The following is an 8720-nucleotide window of genomic DNA, read 5'->3' as shown; positions in this document are numbered from 1 at the left end:
AAAAAAAAAGAGGAATAGGGGACAAAACAAAGAGATGAATAAGGAAAAATGCAGTAGAAGCAAGGCTGTAAGGCTAAGGATGATCACTCAATTTTTGAGAGGCTAGAGAATAGTGCAGAAAAGAAAGAATGAAAGAGAAAGCAAAAGAATATTGAAGTAAACCAGAATAAGAAGAGACAATGTTCATTCAAATGAAAATACCATAAAATCAAGAGAGAGTTGAGGGAAAAGAGAAAGATCAGTAGAACAAAAGAAAAATACAGATAAAGAATCTAATTAGTCAAAAGAAAAAAAACACTAAAAAGAAACTAAGAACAAACAAACACAATAAGACAAACAAAAAGACAAAACAGAATGGAACAAAAAAACCCAAAACAAACACTTGCTCCAAACAGCCTGAAAAAGGAAAACCAATCAAATGAAGAAAAAGAAAAAGAAAGATAATAAAATTCCTCTGATGTCCACAATTCTGTGGTAGTGTCCAAGTTGGATCTGAAAGATATTCTGTGTAGCCCTGCCAAGTTTGCAGTGGTTTGTGCTGGGAAAGGGACTGATCTCATCCTTTGTTTTAGTGGGCTAGAACTCATCCTCAGCTGACAACATTTTGGGTGTCCACTTCTTACCGTATTTGTCTCAGTGGTGCTATCCCAGTTGCCATCATGCTCTTGGGTAGGAAAAGCTAGGGGTTGCTGCCAGACCCATATACAGTTGGCTCCTTCCAGACCTTGCACAGCTTCCTCTGTTCCACACCACCAGCTCCTCTTATCCACTGATCATCAGGTGGGGGAAATGTCCTTGTCCCACAGTAGGACAAAGGGGTTTGCATGCTTGTGCCCCTATGTCAGAGCTGCTCTACTGGTCCCAGACCACAAAGGCATTTCCAGGCTTTTGTATTTAGGGCTGAAAGTAACTTTTGGCAAACACCTGAGCAGAGTCTGGATGGTCCCAGCTCCTACCTCCCAGCAGATTTTCCCTAGCCTGCTTCCCAACTGCCAGCAGTCACTGTGCCTGCGTGGCTCTTCCCTTACTTCACTCCTGGACTTTGGCGGTGAAGTGACCCAAGCCTATTCCTCTGCTGGGCTTCACACTGTTCCCTTTGGAGTAAAATGGCAACCCCTGCAACCCATTTCTGTTCTGCTTGTCTGTGTATCGAAGCATAGCACTGGTTCACCTCACCCACCAACTGCTGGTTTTTCTGGGCCCCTCAGGATACAGTGTCCCATTGCCCATGGTGGTGGTGGCAGAATGCTGCTTATTGGAGGGAACCCTTGTTTTCCATCATTTTTATGATAAACATGTCACCTAATCTGTAGTGAGGAGTTTCAGTATTTAGGTGGTTGTTTCTCTAGCTTTGAATCCTACAGTGACGTTCTTCGTGCTTTGTGTTCTGATGTGTAGCTATTGCTCTTTGCACCCTTATGCCTAGAAAATCTGCCTCTATGCCAGCCTCTATCACACATACATCATGTTTATGCCTAGTCAATTCTTTCTCTTCCTTGAATTCACTTATCATTATCTTCTCAAAGAGTACAAACGGGGTGATGAAGGGAGGATCACTCCTACCCGCCCCTTGCTCAGCCCCCTTACACTCTTCTGTGCTTCAATAGTCTACACAGCATTCCTTTCCTTATCTGTATAAGGCCAGACACACATACAGCGCTTGTAGTGGAATGGACCCTTGGGAAACAATGAGTAGTAGCTCTTATCTTCTATCAAAATTATCTATTTCAGTAACTATTTCCTCTACTAAAGTGTAAAATGCTTAACCTAAAACATGGTCTGTGTGTGTGTGTGTGTGTGTGTGTGTGTGTGGTGCTGGGGATTAAACCAAGGGCCTCACAGTGCTGTGCCACTGAGCTACATCCCAGCCCTTTTTAAATTTTTATTTTGAGACAGAGTCTTACTAAGTTGTCAAACTGACCTAGAATTTGTGATCCTTCTGCCTCAGCCTCCTGAATAGCTGTGATTACAGGTGTTCACCACTGCACCTGGCTCTTGCTCATTTTCTGTAACTTAGTTCTTAAATTACAGTGGATGATAAAAATGCTCTTTGAAAAGATGGGAGGAATTATTATTTATTGAGGTAGGTATTAGTCAGGATTTCTAAAATGACCCCTCAGATATTCCATTTCAATCCCTGGATCCCTGTAAATATGGTATCACTCCTGTGATTAATTTCTGCTATATGATCAATTCACTTTAAAATAAGATTAAATTTACTAGCTTTTAAAAGCAGATATTTTATCCAGTTGGTTCAAAGTCTCCCTTTCTCAGGAGGTGACATGAGGGAGATTAAAAGCAAAGTCTAAGTTGGATTGGACACACTGTTGTTGGCTTGGAAGAAGGAGGTCACCACATTTAATAAGCAGAGGACTCCGATATCTGAGAGTGACCCCAATCAACATCCACAAGAAAACAGACTCAATCCTCAGTACTGCAAAACAACAAACAAAACAGCCAGAGGTCTTATTCCTACAACTGCAAGGAATGAATTCGGTCAACAGGCTGGATGAAATTGGAAGCAGATTCTTCCCTAGAGGCCTTGGATCTTATCTGGGTTCTTAACCCAGTCCAGCTGACACCTTGCTTTTAGTCCTGAGCATAGAACCTAGCTGAAGCCCACCCAGACTTCTGACCTACAGAACTGTGAAGGGACACAGGCATATTGTTTTAATACACTTGCTGTAGAAACAGAAAACAAATACAAGCTCCTACTACGCGCCAGATATATGGAAGTTTTTCTTCCTATGTATTGTGAATAACTCTTGGTAAACACTCCCCAAGATCTTTCCTGGTTTTCTATAAAGAGTTTTGTTTCAACTTTACCACCTACTGAGTAAGAAATTCAGTATCAGTCATATTTGGTCTTTCATCTCCGCCATGGTTGTGTCAAATTTCTGGGATCACACCCACACAGGACCAATGTGGTCACAGTTGTGTGCAATTTGCACACTTAATGCTGGGACACACATTCCCTCCTGCATCGTTCCTTTCCCCAACACTCAGGTCCCAGCCAGGGGCAGATTTTCTGTGAAACTTCAGGACTTCTCATTTGAATGGATTCCTTCCAAGGCCTGTATTTAATTATCTGCAATTTCAAATCCTTTTTCTCAAAGAAAAAAATCTCCCAATTGTACAACTATCAGATCTCAGAAAACCTGGGTATACCCGCAGCTTAGACCTTTCCAGATTAATTTATTAAAGTAATCGCTTCTCCTCTCCCTCCATTGCCTAACTACCTGCAATTTCAGACATCATCATTTGCTTTTTCTCTTGTCCTGTTTTTTGTCTTCATTACACCCGTACCTGAATCTGTTAATTTAAAATTGTGTTCAATTGTTTCTTGGCCTTATGGCTAAGATAAATGTAAGATGTGTTCATTCTCTGTCCCTCTCCATGAAAACATAACCTCTGATGGAAGTACTTCCATATGTTTCACTCATTCCTGTAGCCATGGGACCTAGAATAATGAATAACAAATAGATTGACAAATAATAGATATAGATCCAAATGTATCCACTGGGTGACCTCAGGTCCGGCGAACAGCCATGTTTCAGGGACATTTGACACAACTATGTGCAGCTAGTGGGGTCCTGGGCTTTTATGTTCCAGTCTTTTTGAAGCAGTGTTCAGCCATTTCCCTTGAGATCTTATTGCATTTTGGAGGTACTTCCAGATAATATTAGGAAGCAAATCTCTACTCTTCAAGAAAGACTCATAAACTTCTCTCTCATCCTTTTGTGTGTAGGCACTGATGTTTATTCTCAAGGAAGTCCTCCCCCGCCCACAAGACTTTACCAAAGGATGGCTTGGATGAAATCTTCTGCTTGGTTCTCCCTTCTCTACCTTAAATAAAAATAGCATTCCATGATATTATGAATCAACGTTTTTTTCAATATCAGGAAAGCAAGTTGAGAAAATGTTACTACTTTTATTGATCTCTAATAATTTCAGTAAATTCTTAGCCATCTCATAATTCTAATTCCAGCCAGATTAGTAGTCCTAAACTCTTATTAAATACAAATTTAGGGGTGGCCATTTCAAGTTAGGAAAGAAAGCATTTTGAAAGCAACTTCTGCTTTCTTCCCTGCCACAAACAGGGAAGACCTGAGGCAAGAAAGAAATTGCTACCAGCTTAAATGAAGGAAAGAAAAGGAACAAACACAAGACAACAAACTTTAAAAACCTCAAACTTTTTTTCTCACATATATTATCCATTTAATTTTAATGACGACCACATGAAACTGATATTCCCACCTGCCAAAACTGAGTACAGACAGCACCATTATTAGTAATTCTGTGTCTGCTATCACTGCACATTTTTGTTCTCACTAGCATCTTATTCTGTTCATTTTTATACCCTTGGGTCCACAGAGGAATTTAGAAGCTTTTCCTACAGTTTAACTTGAAGCACAATTGAATGGATTCCACAAATAAATACTGGTGCTCCAATATGGGGCTCATGCACTTAAACGCTTTCCAGATGTTAGCGAATACCTCAGTTACTCTTGTAATTTCAGTGCTATGGACTATGGTTCTAAATTAAATTTAGGTTTTTGTCTCACAGAATGTAGATTCACATAAATTGGCCTTCCAATGGCTTGCCTTCCTACCATGAGGTGGGTGTGCCACTGCAGCTCCTCTTGTAACTTTAATTAATTATAATTATTATACATGATAATTAAAACCAGCTTCTCAAAGTTAGGATGTCTAGACTGGTGGTACTTGAAGTAATTATAGGTGGATGTATCATTAAAATAACAGTGAAAGGGGACCAAGAGAAGCGAGGAGAGGTGAGAGAGGGAAGAGGAAGTAAAAAGAATTAAGATGTGTTATGCTCATGTACCAACTTCCTACCATCAATCATTATGTACTACAAACATGCACTCATAAAAAAAAATTTAAAACAATGAAACTCTTAGCAAAAATGTTTTTCTTTCTAGTGCCCTTAAATCTTTATGACTGTGCTAAGCAGAAAACTGTCAAATTGATGTGAATATGTCCCACCCTTACCGGTCTTCCTCTTTTATGTAAATGTCTTGGGGATCTTTGATAGGCAACTAATTAGGCTAATATTATTTTGGTTTCACTGTATTTGTTTTTATGGTCTTCTTTAATTTATATCTATTTGAAATGTTTTTTCACTTACTCAAGCAACACAGTGTTTCCTTTAAAATAATTCTATTTAAGTTTTTAAAAGATTAAATAAAACATAATGTAAATAATAATATTTGCGGTTCTTGTGCCTGGAAAGAAATTGTGACAAATTTGGAAAACACTAAGTGAAACATTTCAAATGAACAGCCATGTGAACCCACACTGAACTTGAAACAGGTTAGGAGCCAAGTGCAACAAAAAGTGAGGGATCATCTCGTTAGCACTACACTATACCTGCACTTTGGTTGCCAGAAACTCATGTGATTCCTGGTTTGGGGAGAGCAGGGTAGCACCACGATAATATCAGCCACTACTTGTATTTAGGATTAGGTTCTTGGGATGAACCTGGATGTGGCAGAAAATTTAGCTGGAAGAGTTAGAAGAAAGCTAATTGTCAGCATGGTTCAAGGACTACTGCCTCTGGGAGTGACACTGACCTTATAACCCGAAGGCAAGGCAAGGGGTTAGACACCATCATTTAGAAATGGGATTCGTTTAGAAATGGAATCCAAAGCAAGTTTGGGTGATGTATTATTGGTCTTAGTCAACCCCCGGTTGGGGTCCAGTATCTTGTGGTGATAAAGATTTCTTTTTTAGATAAAGAATATTCTTTAAAGAATCTAAAGATTTCTTCAGGTTCTGAACTAATAGTGGAAAGGAGCAATTACACAGCGGGAGAGAGCTTAGGCAAGCTGGAGGGTACAGGAGGTGGTAAGAGCAAAGTGCCTTGCTGCTATTTTATTTTCAAGTGTATAAATGTAAATTAGAATCTTAGATTTAAATTAAGGATAATGAGGAAATAAATACATGGATTTTGCTGGGTGTGGTGGTGCACGCCTGTAATCCCAGCACTCGGTAGGTTGAGGCAGGAGGATCACTGCAAGGTCAAGGCCAGCCTGGGATACAAAGTGAGTTCAAGGCCAGCCTCAGTGATTCCCTGCCTCAAAAGGACAAAATAAATAAATAAATAAATAGAAATTTAAAAATAAAAATACATGGGTTTAAAGTACTTATCTACAACCTATGTACATTTTTGTAACAGAATATAGTTCCAATTGTATAATGAAAGTTAGTAAGGAAAAGGGTTCACCACACAAAAAAATTGGTTTATAGGATTTTAGGATGTGGCCTCATATTAGTGATATACACCTTTACTCTTACAAAGAATGTAAAGGCTAGAAAAGCAGTGAGCTCTTAACCAAAGAAACAACTTAGATCCCATTAGGCCCCAGCAGTTCTTAAATCTTTTCTTAATAACCAAGACTAACTTTTAACATGCAAAAAGGTTTTTTGGGGGAGGGGTGCCTATATTCCCAGCATTCAGGGAGGCTGAGGCAGGAGGATCACAAATTGGAGTCCATCCTGAGCAAATTAGTGAAACTCCTGCTCAGAAATAAAGTGGGGTGGGGGTGGGGGGGAGTGCTGGGATGCAGTTCAGTGGGAAAGCCATGGGTTCAGTCCTCAGCCCAGAAAAAAAATATTTCTATCAATGGTAAATAATCATTTACTGAACAGTAGATTAATTCTAGAATTTTTTTTTTTTTTTACTTTAGGTTGATTTTAAAATCCAACTATCACTTACTCTCTTTTCTTGTGTTCACACATTGCACCCCAGAATAAAATACTATTTTCAGGTTTAGGTTCAGCGTTGTAAATCCATTTTCATGATAATAAATCTCTACATTTAATAGCTGGTACTAAGGCCACATCCAGATACAGACCAGGGTTTTGTTTGTTTACATTTTTAACTGGTAATCTTTGCAAAGCGGGTTTAATTATGCTTATTATTGTTTTATTAATTTTGCATCCAGAAATAAATGCTTGAGACATAAATACCTTTCCCACCAGACTCTTCTTGCCCAAATGAAACTTGAGATACTGATCTATATTCAAAGAGCACTTTTAAGGGCCACTAAATAGACCATTATGTTCTTGGACAACAGGGATATGCTGTCAGTTTCTCTAAGCAGACAAGGGAGCCGACAAGGCAACCCTCAAATTCCTTTATTATATTCTCAGAACTATAGTCTGTGGAAAAGGATTTTATATTTTAGTGTCAACAGTTGTTCAGCACCTAACACCACTGTTATGAAAAAAGTTTGATATTAACATTGGTGCATTACACTTATTTGCTGTTTCTGCAATATTTTCAAGGAAAATACTTTAAAACAACCTGGATTCTATTGCTATCCCCAGCATTTGAGGTTCAGAACATTGTCTTACAGGTGGATGGCCTCCTAATCAGATTTTACTCAGTTATTTTATTTCTCATTGTTCATGGTTGTATCATCAGCACCAAAAACAAAACCCCAAAACCTGACCCAGAACAGGTGCACAATTTTTTAAAATAAATCCTAACTCTGCTTCTCAGTAATAAATAAATCATTTAGACTCAGTTTAAATGATCCTGAACTCCCACTGAATGATAAAAGATTTTTTGACTTATTGCGGCTCTACATGCTCCAGAAAATAGTGGATGATTAACAAGTGGGTGTTTAGGAATACACCAATTGGTGCAGACTGCAGGAAGTTAATTTGTAAGGTATCAGTACCACAAATTGCGTGCATGTGCGCGCGTGCAAGTCATACAAGGTAAAGTTACGTCTTTTTATGAGGATGATAAATTAAGTCTTTTTGAGCATATGAATTCAAATAAATTTATTTTGCCCCATGTACTTTCAGTGCCTAGTAAGTCAAGGCTTACTAGATGGACATTCAATAAATACTGGTTGAATTAATTGCCTTTATTAACATTCCTTTTGCGTTCTAGACACAGCTGGGTCTTTACTCCTTAGAAAGCAATGGAGCTGGAACCAGAAATCCCTTAAAAGGCCAGGACCAAGTTAACAAGCCTGAGCTAAGCGCCAGGGTAGTGCCACACAGGCTTACTGCACCGAAGGAAGGGCAAGAGGACTCGAAGTAAGTGCGAGAGAAAGCAAACAAGACAATAATAACACGCCAGCTTAGGAGGAAGGACGTTTCTGCAGTGGGTGTTGCTGGCAGGAAGCAACCGCAGTTACCGCAGGTCAACCCCTGTCAATAGGCGATCACCTCGGGAACTGCCCCCAAAGCCGTCCGCCACACAAACCCTGCTTTTAAGACGTTCCTATCAACACTGAGACGAAGTGCAGCCAAATTCCTTAGAGAGAGCCACCACAAGCACCCAGTTTAAGACCTATCTTTCATTCCATTCAAACAACGCGGCCGATAGGAAAATCCTCCGCCCTGAGCCAACGACTCGGGCGGCTCGGACAGCCCGGCAGGCGGGTCTGCCCTTCAGCGCCCTGCACACCGACTGTCGGCCTCCGCAACCCCGGGAGCCCTCAGCCGGGCAGGACGACCTTCCTGCCTCGCCTCCTCCCTTCCAGGTCGGTCCCTGCCCCCGCAGGCCGGACGGCCCGGGCCACACCCGCTTCCCTCCGGTGGCGCGGCCGCCCCCGCCGCAGCTCGCGGGAGCGCTCTTCCTGGGGCGGGGACAGGCGCAGGGCGCATGCGCACTGGCCGAAGGGCGCCTCCCTGCCCGGATCTCGCGAAGTTACGTTAGATCGGCCGCCGCTGACGGT

The sequence above is a fragment of the Chinchilla lanigera genome, unplaced genomic scaffold (assembly GCF_000276665.1).
Source record: "Chinchilla lanigera isolate Chin_1 unplaced genomic scaffold, ChiLan1.0 scaffold00004, whole genome shotgun sequence".
NCBI lineage: Eukaryota > Metazoa > Chordata > Mammalia > Rodentia > Chinchillidae > Chinchilla > Chinchilla lanigera.
This window is presented reverse-complemented; position numbering follows the sequence as displayed.